A 22,021-nucleotide genomic window follows, 5' to 3' on the forward strand; every position below is an offset into this window, starting at 1 on the left:
TGCACCATTCAAGCCCGCATCCAACGGCCAGGCAGAACGGCCAGTTCAAACTATCAAGCAAAGCTTAAAATGCGTGTCGGAAGGCTCCCTGCAGACCCGCCTGTCCCGTGTTCTGCTCAGCTATTGCACCAGACCCCACTCGCTCACCGGGGTTTTCTCAGCCGAGCTGCTCATGAAAAGGGCGCTCAAAACAAAGCTCTCTCTTGTCCACCCTGATCTCCATGATCAAGTCGAGGGTAGGCGCCATCAACAAAGCATGTACCATGATCGCGCAAACTTGTCACGCGATATTGAAGTCAATGACCCTGTATTTGTACTCAACTATGGACATGGTCCCAAATGGCTTGCTGGCATTGTCATAGCCAAAGAAGAGAGTAGGGTATTTCAGGTCAAACTCGCAAATGGACTAACTTGCAGAAAGCATTTGGACCAAACCAAACTGCGATTCACAGACAGCCAGAGCAACCCGAAGAGGACACCACCAACTTCGACCCTTCGACGCACACACAAGTGGCAACCGACATCACGGTTGACCACGAAGCTGAACTTACCATCCCCAGCAGCCCAGCAAGGCCAGCTGCACAACAGCCTAGCAAAGAACCAACCAACTCACCTACACCTGCATTTGTACCGAGACGATCGACTAGGGAGCGAAAGGCCCCAGATCGTCTCACCCTGTAAATAAGTGGACTATTGACTTTGGGAGGGAGTGATGTTATGTATGCAATTCTATGTAACCAGTATCATACCGCCACCAGAGGGCATATCTGTTGGAGTCCCAAGGGATCCCAGCATCCCTTGGAAGCACTGTATATAAGCAGGCCTCCCATGTTGTACTAGTACTCTGGAGTTAGAATAAAGGAACTAAGGTCACACTTACTCACGTCTACAGTACTCAGTTACATTACTTTATTAGGAACATAAGAGTTTGCATTAGGAGTGAATTCAGTTTCCATTAGGAGTGAATTCAGTTTTAATTCAGGAGTGAATTCAGTTTCCATTAGGAGTGAAGTTATAAGTTTCCGATACGCAGACCTCTGTTTTTCCACAGAAAGGGAGGTGGCGGCACAGTTCTGCTCTAACTGTGAGCAACATGCAGCCAACATCTGTCAAACTGATCTGATAATCTGCACAGATGGTGTGTGTTGGGGACTGCCAGCTCGCTTTCAGCTGCTTCTGGTTAATCACATGGTGACCCCCCCACCCCCCCAAAAAAGGTTAAAGGCTGGACTGTGTGATGTTGGGAAGGGGAGGAGCTGGGGCCAGAGAAACCTGTGGAACTTTTGACACATCCAGACGGGCACAACACAGAACTCTTGGCCCCGTTTCTAAACCACAACTCGGGAGCGTCCTTACATTCAGCTGCAGGTACAAAGCTTTACTTGTTTTAAAACTTGGAGAAGTAGGCAAGTGGCTCTGAGATCCAGCTGGCTTTTCTGGGCAGGAGCCGGGGCTATACTTGAGAGGATAGGGTGAGGATAGGAATGGAATACGTATCTGGGAAATCTGTTTACGAGCAATCCAGAACTTGTATCTGTTTACCAATCCAGTCACTGTGATCTCATTAAGGAATGCAGATACATTCTTGAAAGAGAAAAACATTGAAAGATGTGAGACAGAGCACAGGACTGGGGCTAAATGGGTAGTTCTTTCACAGAGCCGGCACAGGCACGATATGGCTAATTATGTCTTGTGATTGTGTCTGTGCACGCTACAGTTAAATATTAATAGTACAGAAAAATATATGTGCGATTAAAGTGCCCCTTTTTCCTTCCCTCTGCTTCTCCTGAAGTACTTTACAGCCAGTGATGTACTTTTTGAAGTAAAGCTGAACGATTAACTGTGGCTCAGTGGGTAGCACACTCGCCTCTGGGTCAGAAGGTTGTGGGTTCGGGTCCCACTCCAGGGACTGAGCATAAAAGTCTGGGCTGACACTCCAGTGCAGTACTGAGGGAGTGCTGCACTGCCGGAGTGGCAGTACTGAGGGAGTGCTGCACTGTCGGAGTGGCAGTACTGAGGGAGTGCTGCACTGTCAGAGGGGCAGAACTGAGGGAGTGCTGCACTGTCGGAGGGGCAGAACTGAGGGAGTGCTGCACTGTCGGAGGGGCAGTGCTGAGGGAGTACTGCACTGTCGGAGGGGCAGTACTGAGGGAGTGCTGCACTGTCGGAGTGGCAGTACTGAGGGAGCGCTGCACTGTCGGAGCAGTACTGAGGGAGTGCTGCACTGTCAGAGGGGCAGTACTGAGGGAGCAGCGCACTGTCGGAGGGGCAGTACTGAGGGAGTGCTGCACTGTTGGAGGGGTAGTGCTGAGGGAGTACTGCACTGTCGGAGGGGCCGTACTGAGGGAGTACTGCACTGTCGGCAGGGCAGTACTGAGGGAGTGGTGCACTGTCGGAGAGGCAGTACTGAGGGAGTGGTACACTGTCGGAGTGGCAGTACTCAGGGAAAGCTGCACTGTCGGAGGGGCCGACTTTTCAATGAGACCTTAAACCACCCCTCAGGTGGACGTTAAAGATCCCACGACCACTATTTCAAAGAAGAGCAGGGAAGTTCACCCTAGTGTCCTCGGGCCAATAAAGGATTTAATCGGGTCGATAGAGAGAAACTATTTCCTCTGGTGGGGGGAGTCCAGAACAAGGGGGAAAAACCTTAAAATTAGAGCCAGGCCTTCAGGGATATCAGGAAGCACTTCTTCACACAAAGGGCAGTGGGAATCTGGAACCCACTCCTCCAAAAAGCTGTTGAGGCTTGGGGTCAATTGAAGCTTTCAAAATTGAGATTGATATATTTTTGTTGGGTCAGGGTATTAAGGGTTACGGAACCAAAGTGGGAAGCTGGAGTTAAGATAGAGATCATCATGATCTAATTGAATGGTGGAACAGGCTTGAGGGGCTGAATGACCTCCTCCTAGTTCTATGTTCCTACGAATAGTAGTGGATGGATCGCTCATTCTATACCCCGCTCGATTTTTCCATTCTATTGACTTTTTGAAGTTTAAAAAAGAAAAAAGACTTATATTTATATAGCGCCTTTCATGACCACCGGATGTCTCAAATCACTTTACAGACAATGAAGTAGTTTTGGAGTGTAGTCACTGTTGTAATGTGGGAAATGCTGCAGCCATTTCCCACATTACAACAAGCTCCCACAAACAGCAATGTGATAATGACCAGATCATCTTTTTATGTTATGTTGATTGAGGGATAAATATTGGCCGAGGACACCAGGGATAACTCCCCTGCTCTTCTTCAAAATAGGGCAATGGCATCTTTTACATCCACCTGAGAAGGCAGGTGGGACCTCGGTTTAACGTCTCATCCAAAAGACGGCATCTCCGACAGTGCAGCACTCCCTCAGTACTGCACTGGAGCGTCAGCCTAGATTTTAATGCTCAAGTCTCTGGAGTGGGATTGGAACCCACAACTTTCTGACTCAGAGGTGAGAGTGCTACCCACTGAGCCACAGCTGACACTGGGAGGAGGAGACAAGGGAGAGATAGAAGAGAAATTAGAGAAATATGCAAATTTAGGGTTAAGACAGGGGGAAAACAGAGAGGAAGTGAGGTGCTGTGAACTAAGGGGACAAAGAAAATTGAAAGCAGTTGACCACACTTGACCAGTTCCATTGTTTGCATAAGACTTCCAAAGCAAGCGCTCTAATTGGAACTCCTAAACGGAAAGCAAGCCCCAGGTGGGCAGAGGAAACTTTTCAAGGACACCCTCAAAGCCTCCTTGATAAAGTGCAACATCTCCACCGACACCTGGGAGTCCCTGGCCAAAGACCGCCCTAAGTGGAGGAAGAGCACCTGGGAGGGCGCTGAGCACATCGAGTCTCGTCGCCGAGAGCATGCAGAAAACAAGCGCAGACAGCGGAAGGAGCATGCGGCAAACCAGACTCCCCACCCACCCTTTCCTTTAACGACTGTCTGTCCCACCTGTGACAGAGACTGTAATTCCCATATTGGACTGTTCAGTCAACTGAGAACTGACTTTTAGAGTGGAAGCAAGTCTTCCTCGATTTCAAAGCAGTTGAATGGATGTTGTCGATCTTTTTAACAGAAAAGGTAAAGCATGAAGGCAAAAGCTTTAAACTAGTGAGACAGGGGGTGGGATCTACAAGAAATGAAACAAGCCTAAGTATAAACAAAACAGGAAAGAAGATCATAAGACCGACTAAACTAAGAGAGAACATAAATGGCCAGGGAATAAATTGCATTCTAGAACAGGAATGTAAAAAGATGGTTTAATAAAAACTGAGAGGAACTGCTATTAAAAATAAGTTTAAGTTGTCTGTACAGCAATGCACACAGTTTCTGTAATGAAACAGTGGAACAGCAGGCAATAATATGTTGCGAGGAACCAGATTTTGTAGGGATTACTGAGAAAAATCAGGACTGGGAATTAAACATTGCAGGGTATAACATATTTAGAAAAAATTGAGAGGGGAAAAAGGGGAGTTGGAGTAGCTGTACTTCTTACGTAAGATTACGTAGAATATACGGTACAGAAACAGGCCATTCGGCCTAACCAGTCCATGCCGACATTTATCCTCCACTCAAACCTCCTTCTGTCTTTCCTCATCTAAAGCTATCTGCATAACCCTCTATTCATCCTCATCATAGGCCATCCCTCGAAATCGAGGAAGACTTGCTTCCACTCTAAAAATGAGTTCTCAGGTGACTGTACAGTCCAATACGGGAATTACAGTCTCTGCCACAGGTGGGACAGGCAGTGGTTGAAGGAAAGGATGGGTGGGGAGTCTGGTTTGCCGCATGCTCCTTCCGCTGCCTGTGCTTGTTTTCTGCATGCTCTCGGTGACGAGACTCGAGGTGCTCAGCGCCCTCCCGGATGCTCTTCCTCCACTTTGGGCGGTCTTTGGCCAGGGATTCCCAGGTGCCGGTGGGGATGTTGCACTTTATCAAGGAGGCTTTGAGGGTATCCTTGAAACATTTCCTCTGCCCACCTGGGGCTCGCTTGTCATGTAGGAGTTCCGAGTAGAGCGCTTGCTTTGGGAATTTTGTGTCAGACATGCGAACAATGTGGTCCGCCCAACAGAACTGGTCAAGTGTGGTCAGTGTTTCTATGCTGGAGATGTTGGCCTGATCAAGAACATTGACGTTGGTGCGTCTGTACTCCCAGGGGAATTGCAGGATCTTGCAGAGACATAGTTGGTGGTATCACTACAGCCCTGTAGACCATAAGCTTGGTACCAGATTTGAGGGCCTTTATTCCCTTGTCCCTCATATGCTTGTCTTGCCTCCCTTTAATGCATCTATACTATTCGCTTCAACCACTCCCTGTGTTAGCGAGTTCCACATTCTCACCACTCTCTGGGTAAAGAAGTTTCTTCTGAATTTCCTATTGTATTTCTTAGTGACTATTTTACATTGATGGCCTTCATTTATGCTCCCCTACAAGTAGAAACATTCTTTCTGTATCCACTGTAAAACCTTTCATAATTTTAAAGACCTCTATTAAGTCACCCCTCAGCCTTCGTTTATCAAGCGAAAAGAGACCCAGTCTGTTCATTTTTTCTTGATATTTATACCCTTGCATTTCTGGTATCTTCCTTGTAAATCTTCTCTGCACCCTCTCCAGTGCCTCTATATCCTTTTTATAATATGACGACCAAAACTGTACGCAGTATTCCAAGTGTGGCCTAACCAAGGTTCGATACAGGTTTAGCATAACTTCCCTACTTTTCAATTCTATCCCTCTAGAAATAAACACTGGTGCTTGGTTTGCTTTTATTATGGTCTTGCTAACCTGTGTCACAACTGTTAGTGATTTATGTATTTGTACTCCGAGATCCCTTTGTTCCTCTACCCCACCCAGACTCGCACCCTCCGAGTAATAAGTGACCTCCCTATTCTTCCTACCAAAATGTAATATCTCACATTTATCTGTGTCGAACTTCATTTGCCAATTATATGCCCATTCTGCAAGTTTATTAATGTCCCCCTGTAATTTGTTGCAGTCCTCCTCAGTATTGACTATTTTCCCTAATTTGGTGTCATCTGCAAATTTAGAATTAGAGGTAACATAATGGCAGTAGGAAAATATTACGCAGCTATCAGTAAGACAGAAATAGAATCCTCTATTCTCTTCTCCCTCATGTACTTATTTAACTTCCACTTAAATGTATCTATACTATTCACCTCAACTACTCCCTGTGGTACCAGTTCCATATTCTATCGAAACTCTTATTAGTTGGTACAACTAGTTTATGGTGACATTCCATTGAGTTACGGCAACAGTCAACAGTGAAAGGACCTTTTGTTAAGCAGAACTTCATTTGTAAAAGAAGGAACTTGCATTTATATAGCGCATTTCACAGCCTCAGAATGTCTCAAAGTGCTTTGCAGCCAATGAAGTACTATTTTAAGAATTAGGAGTAGGAGTTGACCATAAGGCCCTTTGAGCCTGCTCCCTCATTCAATGAGATCATGGCTGATCATCGACCTCAACTCCACTTTCCCGCACTATCCCCATATCCTGCGATTCCCTTAGAGTCCAAAAATCTATCAATCTCTGCCTTGAATATACTCAATGACTCAGAATCCACAGCCCTCTGGGGCAGAGAATTCCAAAGATTTCTAAAGATTTGAAGTATAGTCACTGTTGTCATGTAGGAAACGCAGCAGCCAATTTGCACGCAGCAAAATCCCACAAATGACAATGTGATAGTGACCAGATAATCTGTATTTTAGTGATGTTGGTTGTGGGATAAGTGTTGGATAGGACAGCGGGGAGAACTCCATGCTCCTCTTCAAAAGGACATCATGGTAACCTGTAATGAAAGTGCTAGCACAGCATTTATATAGTGCTATTGGACCGCTATTGTGGCGTCCCGACCTGCGGGGAGGCACCAGTCATGGGTCGGGAGTATAAGAGGAGCAGCCACTTCAAGATACAGCGCAAGCTGTTCCAGGGGGGTGACAGCTTAGAGGAGGGTGACTGGGCGACGTTATCAAAACCCAGGTCGCTGATTGGAGCATGGGCAGGAATTTTGGTGGGGCCCAGGTACAGCAGAGGTGCGGCAAATGATTGTGGTGGAGGTGCGGCAAATGATCGTGGCAGAGGCGCGGCGAGAGATCGTGGCGGAGGTGCGTCGAACGACCGGGACAGAGGAGCGGAGAGAGATGGGGCCCAAGAGAGGCGGGAATTCGGGGCCCAGAAGAGGCGAGGGCCCAGGGGCAGCACGGGCCAGCCCACACTGCAATATGTGTGCGCACTAGGTCCGTGCAGCAGAGCTGGTCTCCAGTGGTCTTGGTAATCCTGGACCAAGACCTAGCTCTGTCAAGCCCGTGTGGTGGCTGGTGTGCAACGGTCACCACAGTTTAAAAAAATCCACGCACTGGCATCTTCCACCCTTCAGGATGTAGTTCGCGACCTGGAATATTGTGTCCTTCATTGAAACACCTGTGAACTCATCCTTTTTTGGTGTGGAAGCAAGTCATCCTCGATACGAGAGACCGCCTAAGGAGAAGAATTGGAAGTGTAGTCACTGTTATTTTTAACGCAAACATGGTGGTCAATTTGTGCACAGCAAGATCCCGCAAACAGTAAATGAATTAATTAATTTGTTTTTGGTGGTCTTGGTTGCCAAACATCAGAACTCCCCCCCACTCTTCTTCAAAATAGTGGCTGTGGGACCTTTTTTGTCCACTTGAGAGAGCAGACGGGACCTCATTTTTAACGTCTCATCCAAAAGACGACACCTCCGACAGTGTAGCACTCCCTCAGTACTGCCCCTCCGACAGTGCAGCACTCCCTCACTACTGCCCCTCCGACAGTACTGCACTGGGTGTTTCAGCCTAGATTTTGGTGCTCAAGTCTCTGGAGTGGGACTTGAACCCTCAACCTTCTGACTCATAGGTGTTAGCTGGGGAATAAATATTGGCTGGGACACTGGGAGATCTCCTTTTTCCTTCGTCGAATGTTAGAATTTTTATGTGCACCTGAGGGGACAGACGCCACAGCCCTTGGTGTGTTGGTGGTACGAGCTTCCCATAACCTTTAGATGGAGAATTTTACAAATACGACTCTCTCTTTTTAAAAAAAATCGTTGTGGCTTATTGATTTCACTGATTTGATTCAACCTTTCAGCTCTTGCCAGAAAGAGTTAAGATCCTGACTCTCAGATCAAGATCTAACAGGGGATTCCACCGCTGAATAAAATAACCTATCGACAAAATTATTCTGAACATGTCTTTCAAGATCGTTTTAAAACTCAGCAAGCTCCTAAGTGCCCTCGTTTCCTGGGGGCGTGGGGGTGACGAAGGCTGGGTGGGGGGAGAGAGGGAATCCAAAAGGAAGTATTTCCCTTGTTTCAGAGTGTTGAATCTTTTTGTTATACAATGCAAGTTCAGCATCAGTAGGAAGTTATTTTGGTTTTGCATCAATGCTAAACTGAGACTGTGACTGTAATTTCAAGGCTAGGTGTTGTATGAGTGTAAATGCAATGAAATGCCAAAACTGGTTTGCCAAGTGCCCGGAAGCGATATTTAGCAAGCCTTTAAAGTCCTTACACAATACCACAAATCCACAGGAGGCACATTCTATGGACAAGGTCACTCCATGACCTGAACCTTTATTCACAGGACCAAGAAGTGATGACCCTGCGTGGGACCTCCCTTTATATACCTGGATGACCAGGTGAGGAGTGTCTCCCACAAGTTCACCCCCTGTGGTCAAGGTATGCATTTCTTACGTATATACAGTATTGCAGTGTTGTTACATAAAGGTTACATATATGACATCACCTCCCCCTCAACATCTTATTGGGATCATAGGTTAAGTCTCTCGGGTGGTCTGCGCTCTCTCATGGAGCACCGCAGCTAGAGCTCTGGCTGTTGAGCTTGGTATGCGTGTCTATCACCTGTGGTGATTCCGGCCTGTCCGGGCTGACCGCAGGGACTGTGCATGCTGCTGAATGTTCTTGTTGTTCATTCACTGGCGGCGGTGTGAATACCATCTCATGATCTTCCTCAGGTTCCTCAGTGTCCATGCTGAACCTTTTTTTTACTTGGTCCAGATGCTTGTGGCATATCTGCCCATTGTTAAGTTTAACCACTATGACCCTATTCCCCTCTTTGTCTATTACAGTACCCTCAAGCCATTTGGGCCCCAAAGCGTGATTGAGAACAAATACAGGGTCATCAATTTCTATACATCTCCCCCTTGAATTTCGGTCATGGTACTCGTTTTGGGACTGGCGCTTGCCCTCAACCATGTCGGACAGGACTGGATGAATGAGGGATAGCCGAGTTTTGAGTGTTCGTTTCATGAGTAGCTCCATGGGCGGGACCCCCGTGAGTGAGTGCGGTCGGGACCTATAGGCCAGCAGGAGGCGCGATAGGCGGCATTGAAGGGAGGGTCCTTGAATCCGAAGCATGCCTTGTTTTATGATTTGGACCGCACGTTCCGCCTGGCCATTGGAGGCCGGCTTGAATGGTGCAGTCCTGACATGGTTAATGCCATTATCCGACAACTCCCGGAATTCGTAGCTTGTGAAACATGGGCCATTATCGCTAACAAGGATGTCCGGCAAGCCTTGGGTCGCAAAGACCGCGCGCAGACTCCCCACGGTGGTGGATGTCATGCACAAATTCAAAATGATGCACTCGATCCATTTCGAGTACGCACCAACCACAATGAGAAATATTTTTCCCATGAACGGGCCCACGTAGGCTACGTGAATACGTGATCATGGCCTGGTGGGCCAGGACCACGGGCTGAGCGGGGCCTCCCTCGGGGCAGTACCTAGCTGGGCACACGTCGTGCACCTGCGAACACAATGTTCCAGGTCTGAATCAATTTCCGGCCACCACACATGTGACCGGGCAATGGCCTTCATCAGCACGATGCCTGGATGCTCACTGTGGAGTTCCCTGATGAATGCTTCCCTGCCCCTCTGGGGCATGACTACCCGGCTGCCCCATTGTAGGCAGTCGGCTTGGATGGAGAGCTCATCCATCCATCTGTGAAACGGTCTGACCTCCTCAGGGCATGCTCCGTGTGCGGGCGCCCAATCCCCAGTCAGGACACATTTCTTAATCAAGGATAGAAGGGGATCTCTGTTGGTCCAGATTTTGATTTGGCGGGCTGTGATGGGGGAACCTGCACTGTCAAAGGCATCGACGACCATGACCATCTCAGCGCTTTGCTCTGCTGCCCCCTCAGTGGTGGCCAGTGGAAACCTGCTGAGCGCGTCAGCGCAGTTTTCGGTGCCTGGCCAGTGCCGTATGGTGTATTCATAAGTAGCCAGCATGAGAGCCCATCGCTGTATGCGAGCTGACACACTGGCATTGACAGCGTTGCTGTCTGACAGCAGGGCTGTTAATGGCTTGTGGTCCGTTTCTAATTCGAACCTCCTGCCAAAAAGGTACTGGTGCATCTTTTTCACCCCATAGACATATGCGAGTGCTTCCTTCTCAACCATCCCATATCCCCGTTCAGCTTGAGAAAGTAACCTGGAGGCATAAGCCACAGGTTGTAGTTGGCCCTCAGCGTTACCCTGCTGCAACACGCACCCAACCCCATAGGACGATGCATCACATGTCAGAACCAATTTCTTACGGGGGTCGTACAGTGTCAACAACTTATTTGAACACAGTAGGTTCCGCGCATGATTAAAAGCCCGTTCCTGACAGTCCCCCCAAAACCAATTGCAACCCTTACGCAGGAGCATGTGTAGCGGCTCCAACAATGTGCTTAAGTTCGGCAGAAAGTTTGCGAAATAGTTCAAGAGTCCCAGAAATGAACGCAACTCCAATGTGTTGCAAGGCCTGGGCGCTCGCCTCCGTTTTGGATTTGGTAGGCCGAATCCCGTCTGCAGCAACCCTCCTGCCCAGAAACTCGACCTCAGGAGCCAAAAGCACACACTTAGACTTCTTGAGTCGCAGGCCTACCCGGTCCAGTTGGCGTAGCACCTGCTCCAAGTTGTGGAGGTGTTCCTCGGTGTCTCGACCCATGATGAGGATGTCATCTTGAAATACAATTGTTCCAGGAATGGATTTGAGCAGGCTTTCCATGTTTCTTTGAAAAATCGCGGCCGCTGATCGAATGCCAAACGGACACCTGTTGTAAACAAACAGTCCCTTGTGCGTGGTGATGGTGATCAGTAGTTTAGATTCGTCGGCCAGTTCTTGGGTCATGTAGGCTGAAGTAAGGTCCAACTTGGTGAACAGCTTGCTGCTTGCCAGCGTGGCAAAAAGATCCTCCGCTCTCGGGAGCGGTTATTGGTCTTGTAGGGACACTCGGTTGATAGTGGCCTTGTAGTCGCCACAGGTCCTGACCGAGCCATCCGCTTTTAGGACGGGAACGATGGGGCTAGTCCAATCGCTGAATTCAACGGGCGAGATGTTGCCCTCTCTCATCAACTCACTCTCAATTTTCTCCCGCATCACATACGGCACAGCTCTGGCTTTGTGGTGCACTAGTCTAGCGTCCGGGGTGATGCATATCACTACTTTGGTACCTTTGAACATCTCGATGCCAGGTTGAAATAGTGACTCAAATTGCTGTAGGACCTGTGAGCATGAACTTCGCTCCACAGATGACATGGCGTGCACATCTCCCCATTTTCAGTTCATCTCAGCTAACCAGCTCCTCCCCAACAGTGCGGGACCATTGCCCGGGACAATCCAGAGTGGCAGCCGGTTCACCGATCCATTGTATGTGACCGCCATCATTGCACTGCCTAGCACTGGAATGATTTCTTTGGTGTACGTCCGTAATTGCGTCTCAATGCGTTCTAGTTTGGGTCTGCTGGCTTTGAGTGGCCACAGCTTTTCGAATTGTTGAACACTCATGAGTGACTGGCTGGCCCCCGTGTCCAGCTCCATGCGTACAGGGATGCTGTTTAATAGGACTCTCATCATCATAGATGGCGTTTTGGTATATGAGCTGTGAATGTTTGCCACATGAACCCGCTGAACTTCAGCGTCCATTGATTTGTCCCAAGTGTCATCCTGCCTCGCAGACCCCTCATCTGGTTCATCCGCCTCGTATATTAGCCTGGTTACAGGCTTTCTGCAAATTCTGGCTAAATAGCAACTGAGGTTACAATTTCTGCAGACGAACTGTTGAAACCTGCAAGTCCTGGCAGCATGTCTGCCCCCACACCTCCAGCATGAACTGAGATTCCCATTGCTGTGAACAAAAGAGTTGTTACAAGGTATTCCTCGCTCATTGTCCCTTTGACTGCTGTTGAGCACACTGTTAGTGGATGTCAATGGCCCCATCCCTGGCCGCATTGTCCACTGGGGGGCGTAAATGTCCGTTCAGCCTGCCATTATCTCTGTTGGAGAATAACTCTTGGGTCTATTGCTGCCTGGGGTGTGTCGAACTGCCCTTGCCTGCCTGCGGGGCTCTGTGTCGCATTTATGATATTGACTCCCTGATCCACGTTGGAGGCTGAATTGCGTGTGTATATTATCTTGGTTTCCTCCTCCCCCGCCATAAAAGTCTGAGCCATTAACGCCGCCGCTTCCAAGGTAAGTCCTTGGTCTCAATTAGCTTTCTGAAAATCCCAGCATGACTGATGCCCTCAATAAAGAAATCCCTTAGCATCTCCCCACTGCAGGTGTCTGTGAACTTACAGAGGCTGGCCAAGCGCCCGAGGTCCGCAATGAAATCCGGTATGCTCTGTCCTTCCCGACGTCGTTGGGTATAGTGTCGGGCCATGTGTACGCTACTCGCCGGTTTGAGGTGCTCACCGATTAGTTTGCTGAGCTCTTCAAAGGTTTTGTCCGTCGGCTTCTCGGGTGCTAGCAGGTCTTTCATGAGCGCGTAAGTCTTAGGTCCACAGCTGGTCAGCAGATGAGCCCTTCGCTTGTCGGCCGCTGTGTCTCCCAGCCAGTCCTTCATGACAAAACTCTGCTGGAGCCTCTCAATGAAATCGTCCCAGTCCTCACCAACACAGTACCGTTCATCTGTGCTGCCGGTGGCCATTCTCGTGGGTCGTTGATTCCCGTTTCTCATCGCGAATGTAAAGTCCTTACACAATACCACAAATCCACACGAGGCACATTCTATGGACAAGGTCACTCCATGACCTGAGCCTTTATTCACAGGACCAAGAAGTGATGACCCTGCGTGGGACCTCCCTTTATATACCTGGATGACCAGGTGAGGAGTGTCTCCCACAAGTTCACCCCTTGTGGTCAAGGTGTGCATTTCTTACGTATATACAGTATTGCAGTGTTGTTACATAAAGGTTACATACATGACATCAATGCTAAACTGAGACTGTGACTGTAATTTCAAGGCTAGGTGTTGTATGAGTGTAAGTGCAATGAAATGCCAAAACTGGTTTGCAAAGTGCCCGGAAGCGATATTTAGCAAGCCTGTCCCAATCTTAATTTTATCGATTTAGAGTCTTCTGACTCTCCCCTTCCCTGCCCCTTCAACCGGTAAGTTTCAAACGATCAAGAGACAGACCTGTATATTCCTGTGCGTACTCCTGCATCAAGCTCGCTCCGAGACAAGATAGTCAGAGCCGGGGCCAGGCAGCAGCCAAGTCAAGCAGACAGCGTTCAGCTTGACCAGAGCACCTCGAGTTTCATCGCCGAGAGCATGCAGAAACCAAGTGCAGACATCGGAAGGAACGTGCGGCAAACCAGACTCCTCACCCACCCTTTCCCTCAAAGACCATCTGTCCCACCTGTGGCGGAGGCTGTGGTTCTCGTATTGGACTGTATAGTCACCTCAGAACTCAATTTTACAGTGGAAGCTAGTCTTCCTCTATTCCGAGGGACTGCCTATGACTGACCGGAACCCACACGTTCTGAGTTCAGGAGGTAGTGTTGCCAACCCTCACTGAATTGCCCTGGAGTCTCCGGGAGGTAAAGATTAATCTCCCGGACACTGCAGCCAGCAAAACACAGCCGAAAAATCCTAGGGCATGAAAAGAAATGGCACCTTTTATTTTCTTTCACCACTTTAATTTATTACAGCAACAGCAACTTGCATATATATAGCGCGTTAACATCGTAAACCGTCCCAAGGTGCTTCACAGGAGCAATTATCAAACATAATGTGACACCGAGCCACATAAGGAGATATTAGGACAGGCAACCTTGTAAAGATTAATCTCTCGGACGTTAAGTATCGAATAACTCCACGAGGCTAAGTACAGTGAGCTAGTTCAGGCATGACCTTATTCCAGTTTATTTATTCTCAAAGTGAGGATTCAACATGGCTGCCAACATTATATACACGGTTTGCACGTGTCTGCCAGTGACCATTAGGTCTCTGACAGTCGCGCTCTCCGGTGGCAGGTAAAACCCAGTTAACATACATAACATCGAACACTGCCTCCTCCCACGATATTTACTTCATCTCGCCCTATCACCATCAGGTGCCTGCTGCCCCGTGTCCTAACTCACACCGAGTCCCGTTCACTCACCACCCCCTCTGCTCACTGACCTGCATTGACTCCCGGTCCAGTTTTAAAATTCTCATCCTCCTGTTCAAATCCCTCCATGACCTCCCTCTTCCCTATCTCTGTAACCCCTTCCAGACCTACAAGCCTCCAAGAATTCTGTGCCTCTCTATTTCTGGCTTCTTACATATCCCCCACCTCCTTCGCTGCACCATTGGTGGCTGTACCTTCAGTTGCCGGGGCCCTAAGGTCTGGAATTCTCTCCCTGAACCTCACCGCCTCTCTCTCAGCCCCTACACATCTCTCTCCTTCTTTAAGAGGCTCATTAAAACCTATCACTTTGACCAAGCTTTTGGTCACCTGTCCAAATGTGCTTTTCTTGGGCTCAGTGGCAATTTTTTTTATCTGGTTACATAGAATGTGTTGTGTATGGGGAAAGAGTCAGACTGAACACTGTGAGCTCAAAGTAAAGTGTGACCGTAGTCTTTTATTGCAGGTCTCCAGAGTGCCTCTCCAGCATGTGAAGCCTCCTGAAATACCTGTGCTCCCAAGGGATTATGGGATCCCTTGGGACTCCAGAGGATGAGCCCTCAGGTGGCTGTACAGAGTAAATACAAGTTTACATATATAACAACACTCCCCCTCAAAGTCAATAATGTAACTATTTACAATGTGAATCGATCTGGGGCCCTTCTTGACCTGGTTGATCATCTCGGTGTGAAAGCTGGTGTTGTTGAATCATTTGTTGGGCCCTTGCTGGGCTGCTGTGCAGTTGGCTTTGCTGGGCTGCCTGGTGTGTTGGGCCCTGCTGGGCTGCTGTGGATGATGGGTTCTGCTTCGTGGTCAACCGTGGTGCCGGTTGCCACTGGTGTGTATGTTGGGGGATCAAAAAAGGTAGGGTCCAAGGTGGGTTGCTCCGGATAGTCCGTGAATCTGAGTTTGATTTGGTCCAAGTGTTTCCGGTGACTGAGTCCATTTGAAAGTTTGACCCGAAACACCCTGCTCCCCTCTTTGGCCAGGACTGTGCTGGGAAGCCACTTGGGACCTTGTCCATAATTTAATACCAATAGGGGATCATTGATTTCAATCTCGCATGACACATTTGTGCTATCATGGTATGCACTTTGTTGAAGCTGCCTGCTCTCTACCTGTTCATGTAGATCAGGGTAAACTAACGAAAGCCATGTCTTAAGTGATCTTTGTATGAGCAGTTCAGCAGGTGGGATCCCAGTGAGTGAGTGGGGTCTCATGCGGTAGCTAAACAGGACTCTGGATAGGCGAGTATGCAGTGAGCCTTCAGTTACCCTCTTCAAGCCTTGCTTGAAGGTTTGCACTGCTCTCTCTGCCTGACCATTGGACGCTGGTTTAAACGGGGCAGATGTGACATGTTTGATCCCGTTATGGGTCATGAATTCTTTGAGCTCAGCACTGTTAAAACATGGCCCGTTGTCGCTTCTTTCTCAATCATGCTGTAGGCTCTCTCAGTCTTAGACAGACTCCTGGATGCATAAGCAACCGGTTGCAGTTTCCCGAAATCATTAGCTTGTTGCAATACACACCCGACGCCATATGACGACGCATCACATGCTGGTACCAAACGCTTACATGGATCATACAACACAAGCAATTTGTTTGAGCATAACAATTTTCTCGCTTTTACAAAGACATTTTCTTGGCTTTTGCCCCAAACCCATTCGTCCCCTTTCCGTAGTAAGATAGGCAGTGGTTCTAACAGTGTGCTGAGATCCGGTAAGAAGTTACTAAAGTAGATCAGGAGTCCCAGAAACGACCGCTCTGTCACGTTCTGTGGCCTCGGTGCGTTCTCGATTGCCTCCGTCTTCGCGTTGGTGGGCCTGATGCTGTCCGTCGCAATCCTCCTTCCCAGGAACTCCACTTCAGGCACCAGGAAAGCGCTCTCTTCCCCATCTAGCTCGTTGGCCACGAAGTATTGGTCGAGTCACACCACAAAAGTTTCCCAATCATCTCCCTCCGAGAATTTCTCCAGGATGCCCAATGTTCTCTGCATCTTTGGGTTCGCTATCTGTATCTCGTTGCCAGTTGTTGTGTATGGAGAAAGAGTCAGACTGAATACTGTGAGCTCAAAGTAAAGTGTGACCTTAGTCGTTTATTGCAGGTCTCCAGAGTGCCTCTCCAACCTGTGAAGCCTCCTTAAATACCTGTGCTCCCAAGGGATTATGGGATCCTTTGGGACTCCAGGAGACGAGCCCTATGGTGGCTGTACAGAGTCAATACAAGTATACATATACAACAGAATGTATGGCACAGAAACAGGTCCGTGCCGGTGTTTATGCTCCATACGAGGCTCCTCCCACCCCTCTTCATCTCACCCCATCAGCATATCCTTCGATTCCTTTCTCCCTCATGTGTTTATCCAGCTTTCCTTTACATGCATCCATGCTATTCACCTCAATCACTCCCTGTGGTAGCGAGTTCCACATTCTCACCACTCTCTAGGTAAAGAAGTTTTTCCTGAATTCCCCATTGGATTTATTAGTGACTATCTTATATTGAAGGCCCCTAGTTCTGGTCTCCCCCACAAGTGGAAACATTTTCTGTACATCTACCCTATCAAACCCTTTCATAATTTTAAAGATCTCTATCAGGTCACCCCTCAGCCTTATTTTTTCTAGAGAAAAGAGCCCCAGCTGTTCAGTCTTCCCTGAGAAGTATAACCTCTCAATTCTGGTATCATCCTTGTGATGTAATAGAAAAACACATCAAAACTGAAAATGTAATAGTCAGCACAGATTCCAAAAGGGAAGGTCTTGCTTGACCAACCTTATTGAATTATTTGAAGAAGTAACAGAAAGGGTGCCTCTATATCCTTCGTATAATATGGAGACCAGAACTGTGTACAGTTACTCCAGTTGTGGTCTAACCAAGGTGTTATATATGCAGACTATAGATATACTCTCTGTGTAGTCACTGTATAGTTGCATAAGATGGAGACTTGTTTACCTGATGTACTATCAATAAGGTTTACACTGTGTATATACATGCTGGCACCACTAGAGGGTGCAACTGGTGGAGACGGGGTTTCCTGCCCTGGTGGCAGGGGCTGTATAAAAGGCGAGCCACCATGCAACTGCCTCACTCTGGAGTTTGGAATAAAGCACCAAGGTCACTACAATTTGAGTACAACACATTGCCTCGTGGAGTCATTCATAAGTACATCACAGGCATAATACAAGGTTCTATGCAAGTTTAACATAACTTCTCTGCTTTTTAATTCAATCTCTCTGGAAATGAACCCCAGTGCCTGGTTTGCTTTTTTCTGACCTTATTAACCTGTGTCACTACTTTTAGTGATTTGTGTATCTTTACCCTTAGATTCCTATACTCCTCAAAACCCATTTAGACTCTTATTTTCTAAGGAGTCTGGTGCATCCTTAATCTTCTGACCAAAATGCACCACCTCACAGTTATCTATATTGAAATTAATTTGCTAATTCTGTAAGTTTATTAACGTGTTTTTGTCGCAGTCCTCCTCTGTATTAACTACACTCCCCCCTTCAATTTGGTGTCAGCTGCAAATTTTGAAATTGTACTTCTGATTCCCGAAGCCAAATCGTTTATGTAAATGGTGAACAACAGTGCTCCCAGCACCGATCCTTGTGGAACATCACTTCCCACCATTTCCTAGGCTCAATTTTCCCCGAGCCCGTTTTCTGGCATACTTGCCTGAGTTGTGCCACTTAATGCGTGAATAGATGCGCCAGGATAAAATCTTCGTAGTTTCCCCAATGTTTGACCTCAAATCTGCAGCTGCAGAGCGTGACCAGTCGCCTCGGGGGGGGGGGGGGGGGGGCGGGGGTTGGAGCCTGCCTGCAGTCTGCGCTGGAAAAAGGAGCCGGGACTTCTGCACATGCGCGGGGGGAAAAAGTTACTTTCTTGACGCCGCTGACATGGCCGCGCATGCGCAGTAGAGCTCCGAGACTGGGAGACTTCCTTCAGCTTCATTATGGTGAGTAACCTTCTCCCCCGAGCCACTCCGGCACCTTCCCGCTGCTCTGTGGCCCCCGATGCGGACCAGTTCACTGTCTCTCCTCCCCAGCCTCTCCGGCACCTTCCCACCGCTCTGTGGCCCCTGAAGCCCACCAGTTCACTGTCTCTCTTCTCCCCCAAGCCTCTCTGGTGCCTTCCCGCCGCTCTGTGGCCCCCGATGCTGGCCAGTTCGCTGTCTCTCCCCTCCCCCACCCCACCCCCCCAGCCTCCTGGTCAGCTCCCCCGCTCCTAGCCTTGGCTGAAGGACTTGCCGGTGCATTCTCCCGCTCCCTAGCCCAGGCTGAGTGGCACCTGATGCGTTCTCCTGCTCCTAGCTCAGACCGAGTGGCCTCCCAGTCTGCTCCCCTGCCCCTAGCCCAGGCCGACTGGTCTCCTCCCTCTCGGTCCCCGCACCTAACTACACCCGAAAGGCTTCCCATCACCCCCTCTCCCTTCCCCCACTTCTCTCTTCCTCCCCCACCTCTCTCTCCTCCTCTCTCTTACCTTTCCTGTTGCTGCTGTCCAGGCATCTGCTGCACTTACCTGCGCCGATTTCCTTACCTGCGCCGATTTCCTTACCTGCGCCGATTTCCTTACCTGCGCCGATTTCCTTACCTGCGCCGATTTCCTTACCTGTGCCGATTTCTTTAACTCGCCGCAAGGGTTTTCTCGAGTGGCCACATACGCTGTCCTAAGTAGAAATGGAGTAACTATTAGCTGGCCAAAGTTGCCTAAATGGCTAGAATTGACGTAGGTGGCTGGTAACGCCCCCTTTTGAGCAAAAAAAAACCTACCTAAAAAAAACCGTAACTATGTCAGTTATGCTGGTGCAAATTGATTGGGGAAACTGGGGATTTTTAAGTTAGGCCAGAAAAAGCAGCCTACTCCAAAAAAAACAGCAAATACTGGGGGAAATTGAGCCCTAAGTAACTACCTTTAACCCCTACTCCTGGTTTTCTTTTCTGTAGTCAGTTTGCTGTCCATTCTGCTACTTGTCCCCTGACTCCACCTTAGTCACCATTCGATCATATGGTATCATATCGAAAACCTTTTGAAAATCAAAATATATAACATCTACTACATTACCCTTGTCTACCCTTTCTGTTCCTTCTTTAAATAATTCAATAATGTTGGTCAAGCAAGAACTTTCCTTTTGGAATCCGTGCTGACTACTCTTGAGTATATTTTTGGTTTCTAGATGTTTTTCTATTACATCTTTGATTAAAGATTGCATTATCTTTCCGACCACCGACATTAAGTTAATTAGTCTGTATTTCTCTGGACTTGTTCTAGCTCCCTTTTTAAATAAAGGAATCACATTAGCTGTCCACCAGTCCTCTGGCACTATTCCCTTTCCTAATGAATTGTTATATATTTGTAATAGTGCCTCTGCTATCTCTATCTCTTCCTGAACTTCTTTTAATAAGTGTAGATGTAATCCATCTGGACTAGAGGGTTTATCCTCTCTAAATTTGATTAGTTTATCAATTATCTCGCCCTTTTCTATCTTCAATTATTTTATATCTTTTCTGATCTCTTCTTCTAATGTCTTGTCCACCTTGTTAGTTTCTCTGGTAAAACATGAGACAAAGTAATTAATCAGTCCATTACAGGATAATACTCCTGTGAAGCACCTTGGGGCGTTCTACTATGTTAAAGGCGCTATATAAATGCAGGTTGTTGTTAATTCCTAGAGCCATGCTGAATCCTTCCAGTCCACTGATTACATAAGAACATAAGAAATAGGAGCAGGAATCGGCCATATGGCCCCTTGAGCCTGCTCTGCCATTCAATAAGATCTTGACTGATCTTCAACCTCAACTCCACCTTCCCGCCCGATCTCCATAATCCCTTGATTCCCCTAGAGTCCAAAAATCTATCGATCTCAGCCTTGAATATATTCAGAGACTCAGCATCCACAGCCTTCTGGGGTGGAGAATTCCAAAGATTCTGAGTGAAGAAATTCCTCCTCATCTCGGTCTTAAATGGCCGACCCCTTATCCTGAGGATATAGATAGATTTCTAGACACAAAAGGCATCAAGGAGTATGGGGAAAAAGCGAGAATATGGTGTTGAGATAGAGGATCAGCCATGATCATATTAAATGGTGGTGCAGGCTCGAAGGGCCGAATGGCCTACTACTGCTCCATTTTGGGTCATAGATGGGCCTTAGATGGGCAATGTGAAGTGGAAAATCTAGCCCATGTTTCTATGTTTCTACACCCCCATTCAAGACACTCCAGCCAGGGGAAACAACCTCTCAGCATCTATCCTGTCAATCCCCCTTCAAAATCTTGTATGTTTTAATGAGATCACCGCTCATTCATCTAAACTCCAGAAAGTATAGACCGATTCTACACAATCTCTCATCATAGGACAGCCCTCTCATCCCAAGAATCAATTGAGTGAACTTTCTTTGCACTGTCTCCAAGGCATGTATATCCTTCCTTAGATAAGGAGACCAAAACTGTGTACTGTACTCCAGGTGTGGTCTCACCAAGGCCCTGTACAATTGTAGCAAGACTTCCTTACTCTTATACTCCAACCCCCTTGCAATAAAGGACAACATGCCATTTGCCTTCCTTATTGCTTGCTGTACCTCTATGCTAGCTTTCTGTGTTTCTTGCACAAGGACACCCAAATCTCTCTGAACACCAACATTTAAAAGTTTCTCAACATTTAAAAGATATTCTGTTTTTCTATTGCTCCTACCAAAGTGAATAATCTCACATTTCCCCACATTATACTCCATCTGCCACGTCACTTAGTCTATCTATATCCCTTTACAGACTCTTTTTGTGTTCTCCTCACAGCTTACTGTCCCACCTAACTTTGTATCTTCAGCAAACTTGGATACTTTACACTTGGTCCATTCATCTAGGTCATTAATATTGATTGTAAATAGCTGAGGCTCCAGCATTGATCCTTGCGGCACCTCACTAGTTACAGCCTACCAATCTGAAAAAGATCCGTTTATCCCTACTCTCTGTTTTCTGTCCAATCCTCTGTCCATGCTAATACATTACCTCCAATCCCATGAGCCTTTATCTTGTGTAATAAGCTTTTATGTGGCACCTTAACGAATATCTTTTGGAAATCCAAATATACTTCATCCACTGGTTACCCTTTATCTACCCTGCTAGTTGCATCCTCAAAAAACTCTACTAGATTTGCCAAACACGGTTTCCCTTTCATAAAACCATGTTTTTTCTGCCTGATCATGTTATGATTTTCTAAATGCCCCGATAACATTTCCTTAACAATAGATTCCAATATTTTCCCAATGAGTGATATCAGGCTAACTGGTCTGTAGTTCCCTGTTTTCTCACAACCTCCTTTCTCAAATAGTGGTGTTGCATTTGCTACTTTCCAATCCACTGGAATTGTTCTAGAATCTAGGGAATTTGGAAGATCAAATCCAATGAACATAAGAAAATTAGAAGATAAGAAATAGGAGCAGGAGTTGGCCATTTGGTCATTTGGTCCTTCGAGCCTGCTTCACTATTCAATAAGATCATGGCTGATCTGATCCTGGCCTCAACGCCATTTCCCTGCTGGCACCCCATAACCCTTGACTCCTTTATCGTTCAAAAATCTGTCTATCTCCACCTTAAATATATTCAATGA

At 47.5% G+C, this 22,021-nt stretch overlaps 1 protein-coding gene across 2 annotated transcripts in view; it reads left to right on the forward strand.

Moving 5' to 3' along the window:
- Window positions 1–1,232: 1,232 nt before the first annotated feature.
- LOC139280035 (alpha-1,6-mannosyl-glycoprotein 4-beta-N-acetylglucosaminyltransferase-like) overlaps window positions 1,233–22,021 on the forward strand; it is a 61,511-nt gene continuing 40,722 nt past the window's right edge. For both annotated transcript variants that reach the window (XM_070899477.1, XM_070899476.1), the window contains exon 1: window positions 1,233–1,368. The gene's annotated coding sequence lies outside the window, so the exon portion shown is untranslated. The remainder of the gene's footprint in view (window positions 1,369–22,021) is intronic.

Source organism: Pristiophorus japonicus, chromosome 14, assembly GCF_044704955.1.
Source record: "Pristiophorus japonicus isolate sPriJap1 chromosome 14, sPriJap1.hap1, whole genome shotgun sequence".
NCBI classification, from domain to species: Eukaryota; Metazoa; Chordata; class Chondrichthyes; family Pristiophoridae; genus Pristiophorus; species Pristiophorus japonicus.